This window comes from Mirounga leonina, unplaced genomic scaffold (genome assembly GCF_011800145.1).
Source record: "Mirounga leonina isolate KUSES-001 unplaced genomic scaffold, KU_Mleo_1.0 Mir_115, whole genome shotgun sequence".
Lineage (NCBI taxonomy): Eukaryota > Metazoa > Chordata > Mammalia > Carnivora > Phocidae > Mirounga > Mirounga leonina.
Genome location: NW_023270268.1, coordinates 18,387,916 through 18,412,283, shown reverse-complemented (window position 1 = coordinate 18,412,283; position 24,368 = coordinate 18,387,916). Strand labels below are relative to the sequence as shown.

At 39.6% G+C, this 24,368-nt stretch overlaps 1 protein-coding gene and 1 non-coding gene across 3 annotated transcripts in view; one reads left to right on the top strand and one right to left on the bottom strand.

The window, feature by feature from the left end:
- Positions 1-24,368, bottom strand: part of THRB (thyroid hormone receptor beta) — a 372,468-nt gene that overhangs the window by 126,300 nt on the left and 221,800 nt on the right. The gene's annotated exons all lie outside the window — the stretch shown is intronic.
- LOC118007239 lies at positions 15,082-15,225 on the top strand. The gene has a single exon (XR_004678347.1). It is a non-coding gene; the product is annotated as a U4 spliceosomal RNA (small nuclear RNA).

Here is a 24,368-nt window from a genome sequence, read left to right as displayed (position 1 = left end):
ACATTGGAACACCTAAATATATAAAGTAAATTGAACAGAATTGAAGAAAGAAAGAAATGAACAGAACAATAGGGGACTTTAATCTCCATTTTCATCAATGGATAGATCACCCAGACAAGAAATCATGGGAGAAAATTTCTCAACAATGTGGAAATTAAACAATATGCTCCTGAACAACCAATTAATCAAAGAAGAAATCAAAAGGGAAATCAAAAAGTACCTTGAGATAAGCAAAAATGGAAATACAACATATCAAAAACTTATGGGCTGTAGCAAAAGCAGTTCTAAGAGAGAAGTTTAGAGTGATAGCTCCATTAAGAAAAAAGAAAAATCTCAAAGAAACAACTTAACTTTATACCTTTTGCTATAAACTTTTGGTTAATCTACTTATAGTTCTGACAATTTTATCTTTCAAAAAATCAACTCTTGGTTTTGATGATATTTCTATTGTCTTTTTAAAAAGATTTTATTTATTTATTTTAGAGAGAGAGAGAGAGAGCACACAAGCAGTGGGAGGGGCAGAGGGACAGGGACAAACAGACTGTGCACTGAGCACAGAGCCTGATACAGGGCTTGATCCCCTGACCCTAAGATCATGACCTGAGCTGAAATCAAGAGTCGGGTGCCCAACCAACTGAGCCACCCAGGCACCCTGCTATTGTCTTTTTAGTCTCTACTTCATTTATTTCTGCTCTTCTCTTTATCATTTCTTTCTTTCTGCTAACTTTGACCTTAGTTTATTCTTTTTCATTTTCCTTGAGGTATAAGCATGGTGATTATAGTTAATAATACTGTATTGTACACTTGAAGTTTGCTAAGAGAGTAGATCATAAGTGTTCTTGCCATAAATACACACACACACACACACGATAACCATATGAGGTGATAGATATGTTAATTAACTTGATTGTGGTAATAATTCCATAGCATATACATCTATTAAGTCATAACATTGCACACCTTAAAATCATTTACAACCCACATATATATAATTCTTATTTATAAATCATACCTCAATAAAGTTGGAAGAAAACCCCCAAACACATCATGTATTTAACACTAAGTATGTTAGAAAAAGAACTCAGAGTAAAGAAAAGCTGAAAGAAGTCAGAAAGCTTATTGAGTTAGAAAATACAGTAACATGACTATGAAGAAAGATATCCAAAAGTTAACTCTTAGGAAAAAACAAAGACAAAACAATAAATAGGTGAAGTATCAACGGACCTAATTAAAAAGAGAAATAGTAATTCACAAAATTAGGAATAGAAAAAGGAATTAGTTACAGATCTGAGAATTAGAACAATTATAATAGATGACTTTGAATAACTTTGTGCAAATAAGTTGAAAACCTTGATTAATTCATTTTCTTAAAAAATATAAAGTAACAAAATAAAAGACAAGTCCATAGAGACTAGTAATCACAGAAAAAATTAAACACTGTCAAAGAATTACCCTACCCTTCCCTGAAAGTACCAAATCCAGATGATTTCATGTACGGATTATTTCATAGAAAAAAAAAAAAAAAAGCTATGTAAACTTTCTGAAAGCACAAAGAAAAAAAAACATTCCCAATGATTTTTGTGAAACCAGTATGATATGATACCAAAAATATAAAAAAGACAGCATAAAAAAAGATATCTGCCCCGATGACTTATTTATATTGATGGAAAAATCAGTAAATAACTCTTGGAAATTAATCAAAAGAACAACAGATCAGATTAAATGGAGTATTTCCAGGAAAACAAGGATGGCTTAGTATGAGGAGCACTAAAATTGCTAATCATAGTAATAAGTTCACTGAGTAAAAAAGTATTTGATCTTGAAGGATACCAAAATGGAATGTGATGATATTCATTGCTTGTTCCTGACAAATTAAAAACCCACAGAGAAGCAAGACTATATGAATATTATCTTGACATAATATTAGATATGTGCAAAATTTGGGAAAGAAAAATGAGGGGGAATTAGCCCTATCACATATTAAAACATACTATCATGCCTTCATGATTAAAACAATGCAATATTACGACATGAATAGATAACAGATCAATGGAACAGAAGTTCAGAAAATAAAGAAAATAAAGTTTAGAAATCTCACTATATAGAAACTGAGAATATGATAAAAGCTGACTTATTCAAGTCATGGAGTTGGGGCAACCAATAAACCACCTAGGACCAAAAGTCAATGTTGAATCTGTAACTCATACCTTATACTTTATAACTTGGTTAAATGCCAAGTATAGGAAAGATTTAAATATAACAAATGAGAGTCATAGAAAAAAACCATGTGAGGATTCTTTCATAGCTTTAAAATGGGGAGACTTTCTAACTATGGTGCAAAATATAGAAACCACCACAATCTAACTTTTTAAACACCTGTAACACCCATATCTTGAACACCTATAAAAGGAGGTATGTAAAAACATCAATATCCATCAATAGGGACCAGGTAAGTAAAGGATCTGATGGTCACCCAATAGAATGCTATATGAGTGTAAAAAAAGAATGATGGAACTCCTTATGAGTTGATACTGAATAAACTTTAAGAAGTACTGTTAGGGACGCCTTGGTGGCTCAGTTGGTTAACTGGCTGACTCTTGATTTCTGCTCAGGTTATGACCTCAGGGTTGTGGGATCAAGCCCTACATCGGGCTCCTTGCTTAGCAGGGTGTCTGCTTGGGATTTTCTGTCTCCCTCTCCCTTTGCCCGTCCCCCCACTTGCACGCTCGCATGCTCTCTTTCAAATAAATATATAAAATCTTAAAAAAAAAGAAATATTGTTAAATGAGAAAAGCAAAGTGCATAATGGTGTATATGGTATGAGACGTCTATGAACACAAAGAGAAAGAATATATAGGTGTGTATACAAAGGATATCTATGCATGGACAGGACACCCAAGAAATAAGCACCATTGCTGGCCTTGATGATTAAGGGATGGGGGTTGGAGGGAGACTTCACTGCAGTCTTGTTATTACCCTTTAGATTCTGAACTATGTACAGAATTTAGTATCTGTTCAAAAGAATGAGATGATACAATACAATGAAATGAATACTGTAGAAAGATAGAAAAACTTGCGGGAAAATTCAGAGGTAATGCATACTTTACAAAATTGTTGTGAAGACTAAATGCAACAACATGACAGAAATAAAGTGTTCTTTATTTTATATCTAAAATCTTCTTGTTTATTAAGTGTGACTTTAAAGGAGGAGTTATAAATGCAAGTGCCCACTGGGGCTAGACATTCATTCATTCAGCGGATACGTATCAGTGTGAGCTCTGGGATATGGCAGTGAACAAACACAGGGAAAAAAATCCCCTCCTTCATCAGCTTTCAGTCTAGAGAGAGATGGCACAGGCAATTAAACAAGCAAATGTCCTATCGAACATTAAACCGTGAAGCGGGCGTGCAGCCATCATTAGTGAGGTCAGGTCAGATGATAATGGGAGTGAGGGATGCAGGCCTGGCTGTTTTCTTTACAAAGGAAGCAGCAGGAATTCTCATCCAGGAGCAGACTGTCCTGTAGTGTTGTGGGAACAATTTTGCCAGAACTTCAGATTTTCTGGAGGACATCAGAAATCCAAATTTGTACTTGAAATCTCTTGATTTTTAAATCTCGACTCAATTTTTAAAGAAAACCATCGCATCGTCCAAATAAAACACATGTAGCTGGCCAAGGCTGGCCTGGGGGATGGCCAGTTCAAATCTCTAAAGAAATGAGATTGAGTTTTAAAACAAACACATCAGAACTTGTAAGCCCTGTCATCTGATGAAGATATGCATGTTTTCCATTTCTGCAAACATTTCTGGAACTCCTCATTGAGAACCAGTGGGCTCTTTAGATCCATTTTTTAAAAAATTTTTTTGGTTCCTCATATAAGAAAATCTGTATCATTTTGGATTTAAATCTTACTTGGACCAAATGCTATTACTCAGCTTGATTCCTAACTTTATTCACCAGACTTGATTCTTTATAACACTGGGTTTTTCTAAAAATCAGATTTACTCTCAAAAGACTGAGGCTGCATTTAATAATATACTCTTGCCTTTGAAGGCAGTCCCAAAGAGGAGTTGTAAATCATTTAGAGTAAGGGCAGTGTCACTAAAATAAATATGTTCCCTTCTAAGGTCACTATTGAAGAGGATGGCACTTAAGTGTGTAGGACTCAACACAAGGGTTCCAGTTTCACAGGCATTTAGGAAAATGCTCAATAATTTGGATTCAGTTGATTGTTATAGGGCGTTGTTTTGTTTCAATAAGAGCTCAGTTCTTTGGACCCGACTGCATGCTATGAGGCCGTTCATTCTAGGGATCCTTGGCATCCATATCCGCCCAAACAAAGGCTCTGTGCCAAACACAACCAGCACATACACCATTTTTATTTTCCTATGACCAATGGCTTAGTTTCTGTGGTTGGCTAATGACATTAGTCATGTAGAATCACAGTGAAGAAGAATACAGAGTTTTTATGAGCCTGTGACAGCTTGGATTTTCCTCCCTAACAACATGTATGAATCAGAAGCCACAAGTTTGCATTTTAGAAATATCTGCGGTAGTTAAGAAACACACACTGCACTTGTTATTATTATTATATTCCCCTAGAAATCGAGTGTCCCTGGGAAGAGTGTGAAAGTGGTATGGAGGTGTCAGCCAAGATACTGACTGCAGCGATCCCGTTGTTGTCAAGTGCTTATGCTTCCTTTGCTCTTAGTTAATGGAAAATCTGCACAATCTTCATCCTGTAGGCCTAGAACCTATGCTAAAGCAGAATATCTAAGATCAAAGATGTCATAACTGTCTGTCCATCTATCTATTCACCCACTCTCTCTCCCCTCTCCTTCCCCACTATATTCTCTTATGAAATATTTGAGTACCTACACTGATTACCCACTTCTAGGCACACAGTATGAAACAGAAATAATACATGGTATCTGTCCTTATGGAGCTTACTGCCTTTGGGGTTAGAACAGACACTAATCAAGTTAATTATGCAATTCAAGGTAGAATATAGCTCTGTTAAATGTTATAAGGGACAGACTAAAATGCAGGCTTTGACTTAGTCAAGGAAGTCTTAGAAGAAATGATGAGCGGGATGAGATTCCTGGAAGTGCCCCCAGGGATGAGATCCAAGTGTGAGTAGGGGTTGCCCTGGTGAAGGGGGACAGAACGGCAATTCCAAGCGTAGGGGTAGAGTATGCATAGCCTCATTCTCTGAGCGGGGAGAGAGCCTGGCCCAGGTAAGGGGTGACAGAAGGCCCTTGCAGGCTGAGGAGTGAGGGAAGGGAGCATGGGATGAGATGGGGCTGGCGAGGCAGACAGGAGGCTAACCAGGCAGAGCCTTTAGGTCATGGACATAATTTTATATTTATCCTAAATTAGTATAGTCTGAAGGCTCTTAAGTAGAGGAAGTGGAAATGATTAGAGTTGCCTTTCAAAAATTGCTGTGACCATTTGTGTTGTAAGAGTCAGAAGAGGCCTACATTTGCGTATGAATAAATGGTCACGGAAGGCATTGACATGGCATTCTCCTGTGGGAATCTGAGCAGCTAGTGAGCTAGTGGAGAGGGTCTGTGGGATACAAAGAAATCCTGGAGAGTTTTGTGTCGTGGAATCTAAGGGAAGAGCATCATGTCAGGAAGGAGAGAGTGATCAGTGGTGTTGAATGCTGCCGAGAGGTCAAGTAAGATGAGGTCTGGAAAACGTTCACTGGATTTAATGACATGAAGGTCATCAATGAACTTAATGAGTGTTATTTGCTTGGTAAGAGGGGACCCGAAACCAGACAGATCAGGTTGAAGAAAGTGGGAGATGAGGACCCAGAGTGCACATTGCTGACACTTTTGAGAAGTTTGGCTGCAGATGAGAGAAGAAATCATTGGGAGTTAGCCGCAGGGGATATGTGGACGATAGGCATTTTTTTTTTTTTTTTTTTACTTTTTAAAAAAGTATTTTATTCATTTATTTGTCAGATAGAGAGAGAAACAGAGAGCACAAGCAGGGGGAGTGGCAGGCAGAGGGAGAAGCAGGCTTCCCCTGAGCAGGGAGCCTGATGCAAGACTCGATCCCAGGCCCCTGGGATCATGACCTGAGCTGAAGGCAGACGCTTAACCGACTGAGCCACGCAGGCATCCCAGGCATTTTTTTTTTTTAATAAGAGATGTGAACATGTTTAAAAACTGTTAAGATGGATGCAATATATGAGCGAGGGAGGGAGGGGGGAGAGAGAGAGAGAGGAGAGAAGGGGAGAGATGGAGAAAGAAGAGTTAACTGATCCTGAAAAATTCTTGGGCAGGGATCCCATCCAGAGAAGGGACAAGTCTCCTACTACAAGGGAGGAAGGGAGGACGGGCGCAGACACAGGTGGCTTCTTCATGTGTTTGGTGTCAGGATAATTCAAGTTTGTGTGTCTTATTTTCTCTAGAGCAGGAAGTGAAGTTTTCAGATGAGAACAAAGGAAGACGGGGATGGTAGAGGTTTCTGGAAAATGAAGTCTGAAACAGTCATTACAGAAAGTGGAAGAGTATGTTGAACAGAGACACTTAGTAGGACTTCAGGGCAATGTTGAAGGCCCATCTGAGGTTGGTTATCTGAATTCACAGAAGCAACCATCAGCTCAGTTCAGTGACCTGTTTTTTTTTTTTTTTTGGTCTAACTTGGGCTGGAAAAAGCCCTGGGCATGAAGTTAGAAGCCCCAGGTTATGGGTTGTGAGAGCCATAGCCTGTCATGTGACTTCAGGCACAGCCATCTTTAAGTTCCTAGTTTCTTCAGCTTATCAAATTGATGAGGAGAACAAAGGCATAAGAAATATAGATAAAATTAAATTTCCTTACAACTTGCCAAGTCCTTGAGATGCACACAGTATGACATTCCTCAAAGAACCCACAACTGTCTTAATGTTACTGCTTTGCCAGAGAAATATAGCAACCTTAGCTTGACCATAGCCAGACCGCTAGGATGCTGTAAGTCTTCTTTAACATATGAAAATCCTTTTGGCAACTTTTGTCTCTACCCCTCCCAGCTTAAAATTATATAATCCACAGCTCCTCACAATCCCAGTGCAGCTCTTTCTGCCCATGGGTAGTGCCCCCATGCTTTAACAAAAACACCTTTTTGCACCCAAAACATCTCAAGAATTCTTTCTTGACCATTCATGCCTGGCCCACATCACATCAAAACGACGAGATCAGATTAGATGCGACCTAAGGTCTCTTTCTAGTCCTAAACTACCATGAGTAGCCTCGACATTCATAGAGAGACCTTCATAGCTTATCAAGATTTTTCTATTGTTACCTTTGGTTTTAATTTAAAAATGAAATAGATCTTTATAAAATCTATAGAAAAATACATGCTTCACAGGAAACAAGAAATCTAGATAATTTATTCAGCTATATTCAATGGATCTATCATGTCTTGTGTCTCTACATCTGAATCAGGGGTTGGCACCCTTTATCTGAGTGGGGCCAGATAGTAAATATTTCCGGCTGTTGGGGCCAGTCAGTCTCTTCTGCAACTACTCCAGCACACCACGTGGTGTGAAAACAGCCACAGAAAATGCATAAGTGAATGAACATCGTCCAATAAAACTTTATTTATGAAGACAGGCAGTGGGCTGGATTCAGCCCTCCGTTATGGTTTGCTGACCCCTGATCTAAACAGTAGGATACTCCTGTTTCTTTTACTGGGAAATGTTCATTCTTAATTTGGCCCAAGAACAAAGCACTTTGTGCAACTGACATGCAGTGAGTTCTGTAATGCACTGAGCGCAGAGGCAAAGCAAGAGAAGGTACGTGGTTGGGCACACATGGGGCAGTCTCCCAGCTGGGATCGAGCCTGGGGAGTTCGAGCTGAGCCCGACATTCAGCAGCTGTTGCTGCAGCTTCAGCTCGGACAACTCGGCAGTAATGTGGTTTGGCACCTCCAACCCAGAGCAACACTTCCCAACCAGCCAGGGCGCCAACAAGGAACTGACTGCGTGAAGAACCACGTCGGTAGCTTTCTGAGATCAAATACACACAACCCTCTCTTTGTAATAAATTATTTACCACAGGCTTGGAGAAGTGTTTTTTTGAACAGAACAGAAAGGAAGGAAGAGAAGGTGAAAGGCAGGATTCTAGGAGCAGGCTTAGGCACCAAGACCGGGGCCTAGAAATCATTTGGGGGAAGCTGAAAAACTCAAGCAGGGCACCCAGCAATGCAAGTGACGCCTGAGGGCCAACGGGGCGGGAGGGTCCCGCCAGTCTGAGGCTCGGAGACAGGAAAAGCCTGAAGGATCAGCTGCTCGGTTAGCTCCCCTGGGTGGGCCTGGTTTCAAACCAAAATAAGCTCGGGAGAGCCAGAGGGGAAGAAGGAAAGAAACAAACAAGTATAGCTTCAGCTTACATTTTCTCCCAACCAACAGTCCAGGCCCTGAACTCAGCCGCCTGAAACTCACGTGCTCCTGTGTGTTGTCCAAGCCTTTTCTGGACTGTTGCTTTGTACTCTCTGGCTATCAATCTCACATATGTTAGACTAAAAATGTGTTCAGCGCCATCTCTTTTGCTTTTGTGTCGAGTTGCATACAGACACACTCTTAGCCTCCACGTGATGGCCGGCCCCGTGATCAGTAACTTAGAGGCTGGACCTGAGCAGCAGGTCTGACTCTCTTCTCTTGTTTGACAGTAGGTAACTGGCCGATAGAGACGCTAAAGAATTAGAACCAGGTTACTAGTAAGTAGCAAACCCAGAATTCCAACCAGGTCATTCTGACTCGGGGGCCCCAGCTTTTCACCTCTCTGTTCACTGCCTTTTCTAGAGGTTAGCATTAGAAAGAACTCCAGAGATGCTGGATCCAGCTCCTTATTTTTAGATGTGGATATGGAAAATTAAGTGGCTTGCCCAAGGTCACAGAGCCACTGGCAGAAAAGCTAACTTGGCCTCCAGACGTTTCCTTGGTGCTCTGCCTGCAGAGTCCTAGGCTGCTCAATGAGTATCCAATAACTTCCATATATATCTATCAAAAAATTGAGGGTGAATGATCAGATGCCCTCTGAATTTATTTTCGGATACTGGAAGACAGGACTATGTGGTGGTGTTAGGACTCTTCCTATACAAAGACAAATTGGCCAAGGTGAATGGTTAAGGAGTCACTTTATTTATTTATTTTTTTAAAGATTTAAAACATTTATTTAGAGAGAGCGTGTGCACGAGAGCAGGAGGAAAGGTGGAGGGAGAGGGATGGAGAGAATCTCAAGCAGACTCCCCACTGAGTGCGGAGCCCAGGCTCAATCTCACTGTCCTGAGATCATGACCTGAGCTGAAATCAAGAGTCAGATTGGCCAACTGACTGAGCCACCCAGGCACCCCATGGAGTCACTTTAAATCACCAGGAACATGAGGTAAATAAGTGCCAGCATGCTTTAAAACAGGAGCAAGTTGCTCATTTCAATGATGGTATAAAAAGGATTGGGCTTCCCTAAGCTTAGAGCAAAAGAGATAATGCAAGACAAAGAACACTGTTAAATGAAGCTGATGGAAGGCAGAAATGAACTTTTTTCTTAACGGCATATACCATTTAGGAACGAAAGAGATCTGTATCACCTTAAGACTCCCAGAGCATGTGTTTTGATCGTTCAGAGAGGACCTAGCCTTGAAAAGTAGAATCAATAGCAGCTTGAGTCTAAGTTTTTTACAACAGTGCACTACAGAGCGGGAATTGTTCCTTCTTACTTTTCTCTCTCTCTTTTTTTTTTGGAAGGAAAAATAGCTTAACTCCTGGAAGTTACTTTCCATATCAGAGACTAGAAGGCTTTTTTTTTTTTTTTAACATATCAGAAAGTTCTCAGCATTTGAAGGAAGCCCTTCTATTTGTTTTAAAACAGGTGCAAAAGAATTCAGTTACAGGTTTAAATGATTTAGTTAATTTTCATTAACAAGTCCTTGATGTTCATCCATAAAAATAAGTAATAAAATGTGTAGGTGTGCAAGTTTTTTTAAAATGCTTTCCTGAGATGTAACTCCTAAACATACAATTTACCCATATAAAGTGTACACTTTGATAGATTATAGGATATTCACAGATACATGCAATTATCATCACAGTCAATTCCAGAACATTTTCATCACCTCAAAAAGAAACATCTTACCCTTTCTCTGTCACTTCTCTGTCTCCCCATTTCTCCCTGCTCCAATCAACCACTGTCAGATCTACCGTCTGTCTCTATGGATTTGCCCATTCTGGACATTTCACATCAACAGAATCATACAAAATGTGGTCTTTCTCGAGATTGGCAAGTTTTTGTTTAAATAATAATTTTGTTCAAAAAAGGAAAATATGGTGCCCAGGGGAGAAAATGAAGAAGCAGTTTTTCTGGACACTCTGTGGGTGCACACACTAGTCAGGCAGGCCTTGCCAGACGTAGCACCTGAGACTCATCAGCTGTGAGGTGATGGCAAGATTGCAGACATGACTCTTTCACCAGTTTGCTCATAGGTCAGGCCTCCAGGCTGGACTTTGGATGTCAAGAATAACACGTAAGTTGGTCTTTAGGAAATAGTGCAGTTTCTATGCTGGGAAGCAATATTTACCTATAAAGCTTCTACGTATATCTATTCATTTATTCCTCTTGTAGATTTCTCTTATATCTTTATCAACTCCAGGTAGACATGGCTGGAGAAAAGACACAATCAGATTGACTGTCTCAGCATAGACACGTGACCACGAGCCTCACGTGAGCACTTAATGTTCTCCGATACACACTCCATTCCCTGGATCGTTCACTCTCCCACTCTCCTAGACAACTATTTCAAACCTTTACTATTCCATCAAATCTCCAACAACTTCTCCCTAATCCTCCCTCTTAGCTAATGTCCTTTCTTCCTATGTCCCTGAGAAACTAGAAGCAACCAGAGAGAATTTCCCATGCTCTCAGGGCCAAATCTACTTCCTGACCATCATCTGTACCTATATAGTCCACTATAGACTAGTGGTTCTCAGACTTCACTGTGCATCAGAATCACAAGGAGAGCTTGTTAAAAAAGATTAGTTGGCCTCAACCCCAAAGTTTCTGAATCAGGATGTTTGGGGAAAGGCCCAAGGATTTGCATTTCTAGTAATTCTCAAGTGATGCTGATGCTATGGGCCTGGGACCACATTTTGGGGACCATGGCAGTAGATTCTGTGCTATCATCCTAACTAGGGTCAACCTTCCTGCCCGTGCATTCCATCTCTAGCCCTTCTGCTCAGGAACATTGCTCCATCAATCCTCCCTTTTCCTTCCTGCCTCATCACTTGTTCCTTCTTTTTTGGGTCAACCCATTGACTAATAAACTTGTTGTTATTTCTTGGATCTTAAAAAATATATCTCTCTGGACTCTGCTTTACTCTTCAACTTCCCCTCCATTTCTCTGCTCCTTTTTGCAACAAAGAGCTGTCCATACTCCCTGATTTCAATTCCTCTCTGCCATTTTCTCTAATCAGCCTTGGCCTCTATCAGTCCCACAAAATTGTCCTAGTCAATGTAACCCTTGATACCCCAAATCACTAAATCCTCTGGTCAATCTGAAGTCTCATTTTATTTGATCTATCAGCAGCATTTGACACAGCTGTTTACTACCTCCTCTTTGAAACACTTTCTTCTATGGCTTTCTGGCATAAGACACTTTCCTGATTTTTCCTTTCCCTCTTTCCCGGTACTTTTTCCTCTACCCATTGAGATGCTCCCAGAACTTACTCCTTGGACATCTTCTTTATTTGTACTCACTCCCTTGGTAATCTTGTTCTGTCTCTGGCTTTAAATACCATCCATATACTGATAGTCCTCAAATGTCTATTTGCAGCCCAGACCTCTCTTTGCATATCTATTGTGTACACTAATGGACATCTTAAACTTGACAGGTCTGAAACTAGATCATATACCTTTCCTATGCCCCCCCCAAGTTACCTCAAACAAACTTGTTTGTTGCACGCTTTGTCTTTCTCATCACCATAAATAATGATTCTAAATGACTCAGAATCAAAATATTCTTCTCACCTCCATAGTTACTATCATCATCTCCACCTGGATCATTATAGTAGCCCGGTCTTCCTGCTTTTATTTATTCCTGTCCCCAACATTTAATTCTCAAAAAGCAGCCAGAGGTGATCTTTTTAAAACATAAATTATGTCACATGACTCCACTGGTTGAATTATATGTCAGTTCATTTTGCCCCTCTGCAGAAACCCTGCAATGGTCTACCACACTCTGGATAACCAAAGTCCCTCATGACCCCAATTTCATCAGCCGCTCTTCCTCACTTCCTCCACTCCAGGCTAACCAACTTCCTTGCTGTTTCCCAGAAGTACCAGCCTTGCTCCTCCCTCAGGGTCTTTGAACAAGCCCCTGCTGGAAAGTTGCTCCCCCAAATAGTATATTCTTAAAGATCTTACTCCCACTTTTTTCAAGTCTTTGCTCAAATGTTACCTTTTCAATATTTTACTTAACCATCTATTTGAAGTTATATCCCCCACTCCACTTTCCTTCTTTCTCTCCATAGAGAGCTTTTCACCTTTTTATATACTACCTGATTTACTTCTTTGTATCACTTATTACCTATTTCTCCCCCACTAGATTGTAAATTCCATGAGGATAGGATTTCCCCCCGATTTTGTTCATTCTTCTATCTCCAGTGCCTTCAACAGTGGTGGGCACATAGTGTTTTGGCATATTTATTTGTAGAATTTATTTTCTTGCAAATCTATTTTTAGCCAATTTAGATGGTGAGTTAAAACTGCACATGTTTTCTAGAGTGTCTGGGCCCAGACCTGAAAGGCAATGGTAATTAATTAGTATAATATAGAGGGGCAAAGCATTCCTTTTTTAGTTTCAGACATAATAGAAAATGATATTACTCTTCAGCTTTTTTATGACTTCCAGCCCTTTATATACAACAACATTAAGAAACTTTGCCATTTTTGGCTTTCTGCCAATCTCAACTTGGTTCCTGGACTGCTTCCAATTTTCCTTTCTCTCTTCCTGTTCTTTTTCACTCAGCAGCTGCCATATATTGAGCGCGTACGCCAGACCCTTTGTACACATTATCTTATTTAATCCTTACAAAACCCCTGCAAATTAGGGAGCATTATCTCTGTTTATCAAGTGAGGGGGCAGATGTGCAGAGAGGTAAGCTGGCTTCCTCAAGATCACAAGCTAATAAGAGGTTGAAAGGAAACTCGTCAGGCCCAAAATATATGCTTTACTACCTATATTATGATACCATCAATGTGCATAATGTAACAAATATACCCAATTTCCTAGCATTTAAATTTTGGCATCTTACTTCCCAGTGATTTTGGAAGATGACCCTGGGATAATTTCATGATACACTGGATAGTAGATTTCATGAGGATTGGGGTAACAGTTAGATCTTTTTGCTGATACTTCCTCCATACAAGCACCAGGGCAGAGTGGCTACTCAATAAATATTTACAGAGTAATTTTCTGTTGAATTAGATGTAGATAATTACATTAATACATAGTTAATTACGTTTAGAACATAACTATTATTACTATTATTATTGATTACATTTAGAACATATCTATTATTCATAAGTTAAGGATTACCTCTAGAAGCTTTAAAGAAGTAACTCTGTTGTAAAATGATGTCTTAGTTCTTAGGGTTTGGGAGCCACCAGTCCCAGGAAGGAGGAAGAAATGATTTTTTTGTCTCACCTTGGCATTGGCCGAGCATAATTATTAGATTCCTGGGTCTTCCTAAAATCATTTCACACTTGGAAGGACTCTCAACCTGAGGAAACTAAGGTCTAGAGAAGACAAATAAATCTCTAAATGACGCACAATAATTAGGGTCAGAGTTGAGTCAAGAATTCCGGCCATTTTGGTGCTTAAAAAAACCCCTATATTCCATCTTTTCATTTTTCTCCCCTGAAAAGTCACAGACAAACTTGGACGTAGAGAGAATCAGCTTTATTTAGAAGTTTAGGAAAGCTTTCTTTATATGTCTCAAATTACCACCTTGTTTTCTCAGTGGACAATGCTTAAGCTAAATGAGAAAATATATGAAAATCCCTTAGCACATTGGTTGGTATTGAGAAAACACTCATGAACTTAGAGACCACTATTATTACAAACAAGGTGACCTCACATTTTAGGTCATTCCTGTTTCAGGTAGATTAAACACTTAATCAGCTACCTGAAAATCAGTAAGTCTCAAATATTTGACAGTTGAAAAACCCCCCAAAACAATAAGTCCCGTGGTTACAAAAAGTGAAACTAGTCTTTGCGCTTCTAGTAGCACTATCCTAAAAGTCCACAAGAGGGCAGTCGCCCTCCCAGCAGAATGGCACCAGAGCTGTAGGTGGGAGGAAGGGAATTATGGGTGCTGAGGTAAGCTAATAATAACATTAATCAGAGTCATTATTTTATTATTATTATTACTTTTAGAGCCACTATTAAGATACTTTTAAGTAATGAGAAGTATGATGAAGAAAATAAAACAGAGTAATGGAACAGAGAATGACTTGAGGGGAAAGTTAATGAGAACATAAGCTGAGCAGAGAATGAACCCTTGAAGGAGAAAGGGTCAGCCATGAGTAGACTGGGCCAAGAGTGTTACATTTGAAGGAATATCAAGAGCCCCGTTGGAAAAGATCTTGGCCTGCTTGAGAGACAGAAAGAAGGTCAGTGTCATTGGAACATAAAGAAGGAGACAAAGAGGGAGGAGTGGAGGGAGCATCAGATCATACAAGTCACACAATTGGAGTTAGATCCCAGGTCTTTTTGACCCCAGAGTTTGTGTGCTGAATCACTATGCTATTCTGAACTCTGTGGAAAAAGCCAGAGGGCATTGATCAAGGCAGTAAAGTGGTACTTTTTGAAAACAATGAAAAGAGTTTAGAAAATGCCTGAGTAGCTTTCATTAAATAATTCATCAGAATTCACATGATTTTAGACCTTGACTTTATGAGGAAAAAGCACTATGATACATCCAACTAAATGTATTAAAAATTTTATGTCCCAAGAGTTAATCTGGTACAGGATGTCTCTTTATCTCTCTATAGCACTGTATAATAATAACCAAGGTTTATAATGATTAGTACTACTCAGCTTTGCGCAGTGGCAGTACCGTAGCCAATGAGGTTTATCCGAGGCGCGATTATTGCTAATTGAAAACTTTTCCCTATAATGATTAGTACTAACATGTTTTAAAGGAAATACATCCAAGGATTTCTGTAGAAAGGTGTTCCCCAGCATTAATGTTAACAAAAATTATAAATAACATAAATATGCAACAATAGGGGACTATTTGAATATATCAGCATGCCTCCATGCTTTTTTTCAAAGAATATTTAAGGCTATGTTAAGTGCTCATAGTGTACTGTTAGAAGCAAAACAAGCCACCAAATAAAAGCCATATATGAAGTATGAATCCAATTTTTAAAACTATACACAGATACATAAAATACTAAAAGAAAACACACCAAAATGATATGAGAATGATATGAGAATGTCTATGTATTTTTTATACTTTTCCATATTAATTTCTTAAAGAATGCATCCTTTTATAATCATAAAATCAATAATGAAATTAAATATTTGACATGGAAGTCTTAATCTTCATTTAAATTTTTCAAAATCTGTGTAGTACTATTTTTTTGTATAGACGCTGATGTGGTTTTTGAGATGACAGAGAGAAAATATCATTGTATAAAGTTGGATCATGGAGTCTCCCTCCTTAAATACTTACAAATGAACAAAATTATATATTAAAACAAACCCAAACAAAATATTGCCAGCAACCACAAAGCAAAGAAAGGTGTATAATTTCATATCCTCATCTTAAAAAGTATTGGTCACAGAATTAGAGGTAACTGGCCTGAAACACTGTAACTCTACTTCTCTCCTCTGTGACAGTACAGAGGAAGGAAGGTGAATGGACTGAATCCACAAAAACTCTAATGATATCTTTAGACTCAGAAAGTAGTGATCTGAGGGAGGTGAAGAGGTAGCCCTGGGAAAAGTCAAGAAAAACACCTTAGAAAATAGTAGCTCAGTGTATGGTCATGGGATGTTGGCAGAGGCAGGGCTCTGATCCAGATTGGAGAAAGAGCTGCAGTGCATGGAGTCCATTGCATTTGGTGGAGGAGACCCAGGTTTGGGACATCTAATGGGATTTAGAAGAGGGAGCTAAGCCCAGGTTCCAAGAAAAGGCAACCTGCTATGCTGGTGTTTCCTTATTTGAATTTTCTTGCTTCGAAAAAGAGGTTAGCGAAAAAGAGGGTGGAGGGGCACCTCCGTGGCTCAGTTGGTTAAGTGTCTGTCTTTGGCTCAGGTCACGATCTCAGGGTCCCAGGATTGAGTCCCGCATTGGGCTCCCTGCTCAGTGGGGATTCTGCTTCTCCCTCTCCCTCTACCCCTTCCCCTTGCTCATGCAACCTCTCTCTCTCAAATAAATAAATAAGTAAATAAACAAATAAAAAGAGGTTGGAATCCAACAGTCATCCCACAAACTGTACTCAGAAAAGAAGGCAAAGGATTTTGAGATGATATGGGGAAAATGTCGAGAAAAATTCACCTACACTCTACTAGAGTAAAAAAGAAAGTCTGGCACGAACAAGCATAAACAAGGATGTGCCCTCTTATAGAAGGATGGAGGGAGATAGAGAGATAGAGATAGAGAAAGGGAGAGAGAACAGTTTAGTCTATGAGGAAGCTATAGCCCATGAAAAATAAGAAAATTTTCTTTAAGTACTCAATTTATAAGAGATTAAACAAGATATTAAAACAAATTTATAAAAGACTAGAGTAATTAAAAGGGAGATGAATAGCTTAGAAAACAAACTGAGAACCAAAATGGCGCCATGATAGAAATAGAAATATTGAAACAAAAGGGTATAAAACTAAAATAATGACAAGTAGAAAGACCTCATAAAATAGTCAGTGGAGAGGGAAGAGACAGTTTATAGCAGTTGGATAAGTGGATAGAGGCAGAGAACAAAGACAATAGAACATAGGGATAATTGGTGCTTCCAGAGATGAGAAATGTAACAGAAAAGGAGTGGAATATTGGAAACTTTTCCTGAAATGAAAGAAGACTTCAAACTGCAGATCAGAGGGACATGCAATGTTCCAGGAAAAAAAACTGATAAAGAATGTTGGACCACTAGCCATATCTTAGTTAAGTCATGAACTTGAAAGTTAAGAAAATAATTTTTCAGTCAACTAAGAAGAAAAAGAACGTTCCTAGAAAGGCAATAATTTTGGCTAGCTTAAGATTTCTCCACAATGATATTCAACCTTAGAGACAACGAGGCAGTTATTTACAAAGTACTGAGGAAGATTAGTGGACTCCACCAACATCAGTGAGATGCAAAGGACATGCATTCTGAAAGATGTGGGGGGACTCAGGAAATTAAAGCATCCCACAGTGATTCTAGAAAAACAAAACCCAAAATACACTTGATGATGTATGCAGCCAAGCATGAGAGTAGCATAGAGAAGCCCAGGGAAAAGGGCTGCGGGTGAGCACCCCACTTTACATGCAGAGTATGACTGGACAATTTGCAAAGGCAGATCTTTGCAAATTGTCCAGTCATACTTCCTTGTTTGTCTTTTTCTGAATTATCTTCTCCCCAAACAATTAATTTGTCTTTCTTTCTTGCAACATCAAACGTATTTGAGCATTGAAGAATTAAACAATGCTATTTAACTTCTTACAAATGGGTGGTATTTACTCGGATTGGGAAGTGGAAAAGAAACATTTAAAAAAATGTGATCATATCGATCAGCATTTTATATTTTGGAAACATAGAAGGTAACAGATGGTTCTGTTGAAAATGGGAAGAATTTTAAAACTGCAACTAAGGCTATCTTACGTCTTTGTTTTTAATAATTTCTCTTGCTTCACATCTCTGAAAAGCAAACAGGCCATTAAAAGCATGCATGACATGCCAGACACTTAACCAGGTTTATTACTGAATGGAGTAAAATTTTATTAAACTTTAAACACATTTTAATGAGCTACAGGCATAGTTTGCTCTGCAACACTACAATGAATTACTCACTGTCTGACTCACGTTAAAAATGAAATACAAGTGTCAGGTCAGAGAGGAAATCCCATCTAATTATCAAAATAAGAATGTAAAGGGATCCATGTTGCCATTTAATCAAGTGAATCTGCAGTCTTGGGTGCTAACATTATGAGCATCTATCTGTAATGCCATTACTTAAGCTGGCTAGAAATTAGATACTTCCCAGCCCTTCCAGCTGGGGCTTAATAGAAACATTGCTAGCATCCATGCAATTCTTGCAAGGGTCTGCAAAGGAACTGAAGTAGCAGCTAACGATGGGTCAATTACATAGGACATGGAGACTTAAGTCAGATAGTGTTCTGAAAATTGCACTGGACTTGGAGTTGGCAGACTTGAATTCTAGCCTCTGCCTTTATCCCCAGTCAGTCAGGGGCTCTTTTTCCCTTTGGCCTTTTGATTCCCTTTGTAAAATGTAGAAGCTCGACTAGGTTATTTTTAAATTTCTTTCCTTCTTTAACATCCTTTGGTTCTTAAAAGCATGAGTTCATCTAATCTTGCACAAAAATGTTTAGAATAAAATATGGGGAGGAACATAGCCTGTAGCTGGTCCAGATGGAGGGGGTCCTTGGGAGAAGGAAGAGAATGCACAGTGAACTCCTTAGCTAGCAGACGTTTGTCCATACTCAACAGGGGAATACAGGTGTATGGAGCTGAAGCATTGCTTTTTATTTTCCTTCTCCACTGGGCACCAGTGTTCCAGCTCAACCAATGGTCATGCACCAGAACCTTCTGGAATCAATGTAAAGTACAAGACAGGCTATCTATATCGTTGTCATGCACAGTTAAAAGGCTGTAGAGTAGGTTCTTCAGCAAAATGGTGAAAGGCATAGATCGGAGCAAACTTCTTGCTGGGCTGTAATCTGCGTGTTAGAGTCCCCTCTTGCTGCCAGAATGAGAGTTCGCCTCTGAGAGATACCCAAGAAGATATGCTTCCACTAAGCCAATGCTCAAGTAGGCATGATTCTAGGGAGGCGCAGAATAGCAAGGTTGGAGATGTGCTCAGCAGGGACATAAAGGGTCCCCAGCAAAAGGAAAGGTGATCACAACAGATAAGTCTGAAGCACAAATACAATGCAAATGGTCAAGGAGCAGATACTAAAGAGGGTCTGTAGCACCCAGACTGAATCAGCAGGAGAGAAAAGGGCGGGGGGAGGGGGAAATGGAACCACAGGGGAGAAGGCACTATGATACTGTGCACTCCGGAAGTTCTGACCCTACACAACCCATATGAATTCTGAAGAAGCCATAGGATTCTGTTGGCTGACCCCCTAAGTCAAAAGAGAAAATGGGAGTCATTTTTAAGTGGGATGTGGCAGAGTTCGGGTTTAGAGGAAGGCATGACATAAAACCTGTTGGCTTTTTATGAGCTAAAGTGAGCCATGAGCAGATACTATTGTGAAAGCTACCTTTCAAAATGTTATGAAAAGAAATGGAGGAGTCCAAATACAGATGTAGCACAGGGCCCTGGGCACCTCTTATTCTCCAAGTAGTGGCACTGGAGAGAGCTGACCTGCACTTAAAATCTTCGTGGGTCCCAGCATCGCAGGCAGCACATCTCATGGTCCAGACTCCTGAGACAAATTTGTTAGTCATTTTTCTTCAAAAGTAATAGTGTTGTAAGGTGACAGATGGTAGCTACACTCCTGGTGAGCGTAGCATAGTACAGAGAAGTTAAATCACTATGTTGTACACTTGAAACTAAAGTAACATTGTATGTCAACTATATCAAATAAACACATTCAAATAAATAAGTGGTTTAAAGTTAAAGAAGAAGAAGAAGAAGAAGTAGTCCAGGGGCGCCTGGGTGGCTCTGAATCCTGGTTTCGGCTCAGGTCCTGGTCTCGCAGACATGGGATCGAGCCCCGTGTTGGGCTCTGCATTCAATGTGGAGTCGGCTTCAGATTCTTTCTCCCTGTCCCTCCCCGCTTGTGCTCTCTCTCCAATAAATAAAATCTTAAAAAAAAGAAGTCTATTATTTTATTCTTTCTGGATTTGAGGCATTACACAGTTAGGAATCTAATAGGCTTAACTGTTGTTTTAAGCATACCCAAGGTCCTCCAATGAAACACAGTGTTATTGTGGGGGAATAAATGGCCAATCTGCTGGGAGGTGTGCTAAGTGGTTCTGGCTGACTGCCCGTCTTGGGTAATCTTCATGGTTGTTCACCCTCACAGAATTTTGGTACAGGGAATCTCTTAAAGTTTTCCCAGTTCAACCCTCATACCTTCTAACAAAGGAAACTGAGGGTGAACGCAATGGTCTAGTTTACATTGTTAGCTGGTAAAGGACAGGGGGCTAGAACACTGGTTTCTCAACTCCATTTTTTAAGAATGAGCATTGCCAAATGTTACTTACTCATGTATAACTTTCATAATTTTGGCCATATCTGAATAACAACTGTACTTGATACTTCCCTCCAGATCAACTCACACTTTTTAAAAACTTAAATTCGTTGAAAGAGATAACTATTTGTCACTATTCTAAATGAAAAACCTGTATGGGTTCTCAAACACGTAGAAAATGAGACCATACTAGGAACTGGTAGCTAGATACAGGTGTTGGGGAACAAGCCAGTAGCCTGAGACCCAATGCTGTTGCAGGGATAGGTGGGAGTGGAGGGTGCGTAAGGGTGAGTAGCCCAGCGGCGGCTTTGGCCTGGGTCTAATCAATCTGGAAGTGAACTGAGAGGTGAGTTCATGTCAGCACCTCCTCTTCTGCCTACAATCATTCTGGGCCCAACTAAAATCATCTCCTACACCACGAGGAGTGCAGAGTCCCCATCTTGGGAACAACACAACACCATTGTAGATCACATATCTTTTGGACTAAAGGAACGATTCTTAGCCTTTTCTTTTTTTTTTTTTTTTAAATGGGGATTCTGAGTCTTACCTCTAGTTGCTTTCAAGATTTTATCACAGTGTTGGCTGTTCTTGACAATGTTTCTAGGCATGGATTTATTCTTATCTATCCTGCTTAGGACTTCATTATGCTTCTCAACTATTTAGGAAAATTAACTGTGATTATCACTTTGAAAATTGTCCCTTGCCCATTCTGTTTACCTTGCCTTGTACCTTCTGAAAATCCGGTTCTCTTTATCTTGGACCTTGTTATTCTACTAGCTATATCTCCCAATCTTTCATATTTTCTATCTCTTTATTATTATGTGATGGATTCCTGTGAATTTCCTGCTACTTCATTAGCTCAACTGTTTCTATTTAACCTGTTTATCCTATTAGGCTTTTAATTTAGAAGGTACTTTCCCCACAACTTCTGTTTAGTTCATTTTTAAATCTATCCATTTTTCTTCTTATCACAATGATAGCTTATTTCTTATGGCATTTATTCCTTATTCTGACTCTAATTATTTTACTCATTTCTACTTGTGGTCTTTCCAATTGTTTCCATCATATAAAGTTCTTGTGGTGGTAATACTTTTTTTTTATAGTATCTGATGACTCTCACTTGTGGTATTTGCTTTCCTTGTGATATTTCTGGAAACCCGTACTTTATCTTTTAGTGTCTTCTTTCATTTCTGGTACCTGCTATCTTCCAGTGGTGTCCTGGTATCTGTTGTACATTAACAACTTTTTGTTACAATTTACTTAGCTCATCTAGAGTTTTGTGATGTAAAAGTTTCCATGTTGGCTAACCCTACCAGGTTTCTAGGACCAGAACAGAAGCATTGCAGACACAGGGAAAGTGAAGGACTCCATAAAAACCTACTTTTTGCTCCTTTTCCTGCTTCTGTTCTTGCTAGGACCTGCATCCCACCCCACTTTACACATGCCTTGTAATCAAATAGCTTATGTCCGCCTCGGAAGGGACAAGGAGTTACTGATTTCTCTAGATTAGATCACATCTAAGGAAGGACCAGGTGAAAATGACCAGAGGAAGCTATCATATGCCTATTCCAGACCACCGGGCGCTACACATCTTGATGCCAAGGCCCCCTGGCTCCAAGGAATAACACCTGGGCCCTCATCTTTGTTCTAACCAGTTCCCAGGTGCCTGAGAGGACACATACGCTAAACCACCATCCTCAATAAGACTCCCCAGACCCTGAACAAAGACGAGACTCATACTCCTTTCCTTTCCGAGTCTCCAGACGCTCCATCTGTATCTGGTCTCTCTCTATCTCCAGTAAACTCTGCTCTCACTGTCTGCTGGCTCGTGTTTGATTTCTATCCTACGAGAAGCCAAGGACCCTCCTGGCTGGCCCTGTGGGACCCCCTCTGGGTTCCCAGAGCCGGCCTGCTGGCTTCAGTATTAAGTTCAGTATTAAGAAAACTTAAAAATGTTTGTATGTATTATAACTCTTGAATTGGCGAATTTTGCTGTGTTTACATTTCCTATTTTATGTCTTCTCTCTTAATATTCCTCCCTATTTCTTATGTATTTGCCTCCTTTTCATCACTTACATTCTGGTCTCTATTGCTTTCCTCCTGCTAAATACGTTTATCAAAGGATTTCTGTGGAAGCGATCGTCTTGTTACATGAACAATATTTACTTATTATTTATTATTATTTTAATTAATATTAACATATAATGTATTATTTGTTTCAGAGGTACAGGTCTGTGATTCATCAGTCTTACACAATTCACAGTGCTCACCATAGCACATACCCTCCCCAATGTCTATCACCCAGCCACCCCATCCCTCGCACCCCCCCACCACTCCAGCAACCCTCAGTTTGTTTCCTGAGATTAAGAGTCTCTTATGGTTTGTCTCCCTCTCTGGTTTCGTCTTGTTTCATTTTTCCCTCCCTTCCCCTGTGATCCTCTGCCTTGTTTCTCGAATTCCTCGTATCAGTGAGATCATATGATAATTGTCTTTCTCGGATTGACTTACTTCGCTCAGCATAATACCCTCTAGTTCCACCCACGTCGACATGAACAATATTTTAAAGGCTACTTAGCTTTTAGATGTAGACAAGCACAGATTCCTTGGAAGGAGATAGTATTTATGAGACATTAAATATTATTTATTAGAAAGTATTTTGTGTACTTATATAGTTACGATTAGAGACAAATTATTCCTGCCTATATACTGAAGCTAGTGATGTGCTTTAGATGTTTGTGTTTAGAGTGCACTAAATCAGAGCTTGGCAATCTTTTCTATAAAGGGTCCAATAGTAAATATTTTAGGCTTTGCAGGCCATACCACCCTGTGACTGTTATTCAAATGTGCCATTAGAGTGTGAAAGCAGCCACAGACAATATGTAATAATCCCTTGCCTTTATGGTCTTATCTCAAACATCAGCCTTAACAGGATATTTTATTTTATTTTTTTATTTTTTTAAAGATTTTATTTATTTGACAGAGAGAGCACAAGCAAAGGGAGACAGAGGGAGAAGCAGGCTTCCCGCCGAGCAGAGAGCCCGATGCAGGGCTCGATCCCAGGACTCGGGGATCATGACCCGGGCCGAAGGCAGCGGCTTAACGGACTGAGCCACCCAGGTGTCCTTTAACAGGATATTTTAAAGCCTCTTTTCACTTGAAAGACTCCGCATCTCCCTATTAACTTGGATTTTAGATTCCCCAAAGCCACCTATACTAATTTCTAACACAAACCAGGGTACTCAATGCATTTGTTAGATGAATGAATTGATGATTTATGGTTTTAATTACACTTGACTTCTATGGCAGTGTTTTCTTACTTTGGTTTGTTCACATGTGGAGTCTCTGCTTAAAATAAATTAGGCTGCATGATAGGAATTCTGTAATTCTTTTCTGGTGATGACTGACAAAACTAACTAAAAGTTTCATTATTTAAGACAGTACACAGTACAAGAAAACAATTAATTAGACAATTAAAATCCCACAAATCTATTTCAGAATGAGCCATTTTAATAACCAGGTAAGAAACTAATGGCAAGTTGAAAAGACCATTAGCTGAGATCAACTGCTCTTGACTTTCTGGGTGCATTTATTGTCATAAGCAGCAGCAGAAGATGAAAACACTCAACAGAAGAAAGTAAATGACAGTAATCAGAAGTGCCTGCTGTTGGGTGTCAGTTACCTTTACGTCAGAGAGTCACAGAGTTTTAGCATTTCATGTGACTAGTGTGGCTGGAGGAAGGTAGAGTGGTACAATGGGTGATATATGGGTCAGATGGATCTGGATTACAACCCCCACATTGCCACTTACTGTGGTATAAACTTAGAAAGTTATTGAAATTTTCTGAATTCCAATGTCCTCAATTCTAAAATGGCAGTGGGGGGTGGTGACACCAATAAGTGTGTGAGATGAGTAGTGTTTATTGTACGGTGCCTGGCAAATAGTGAACACTCACTAAGTG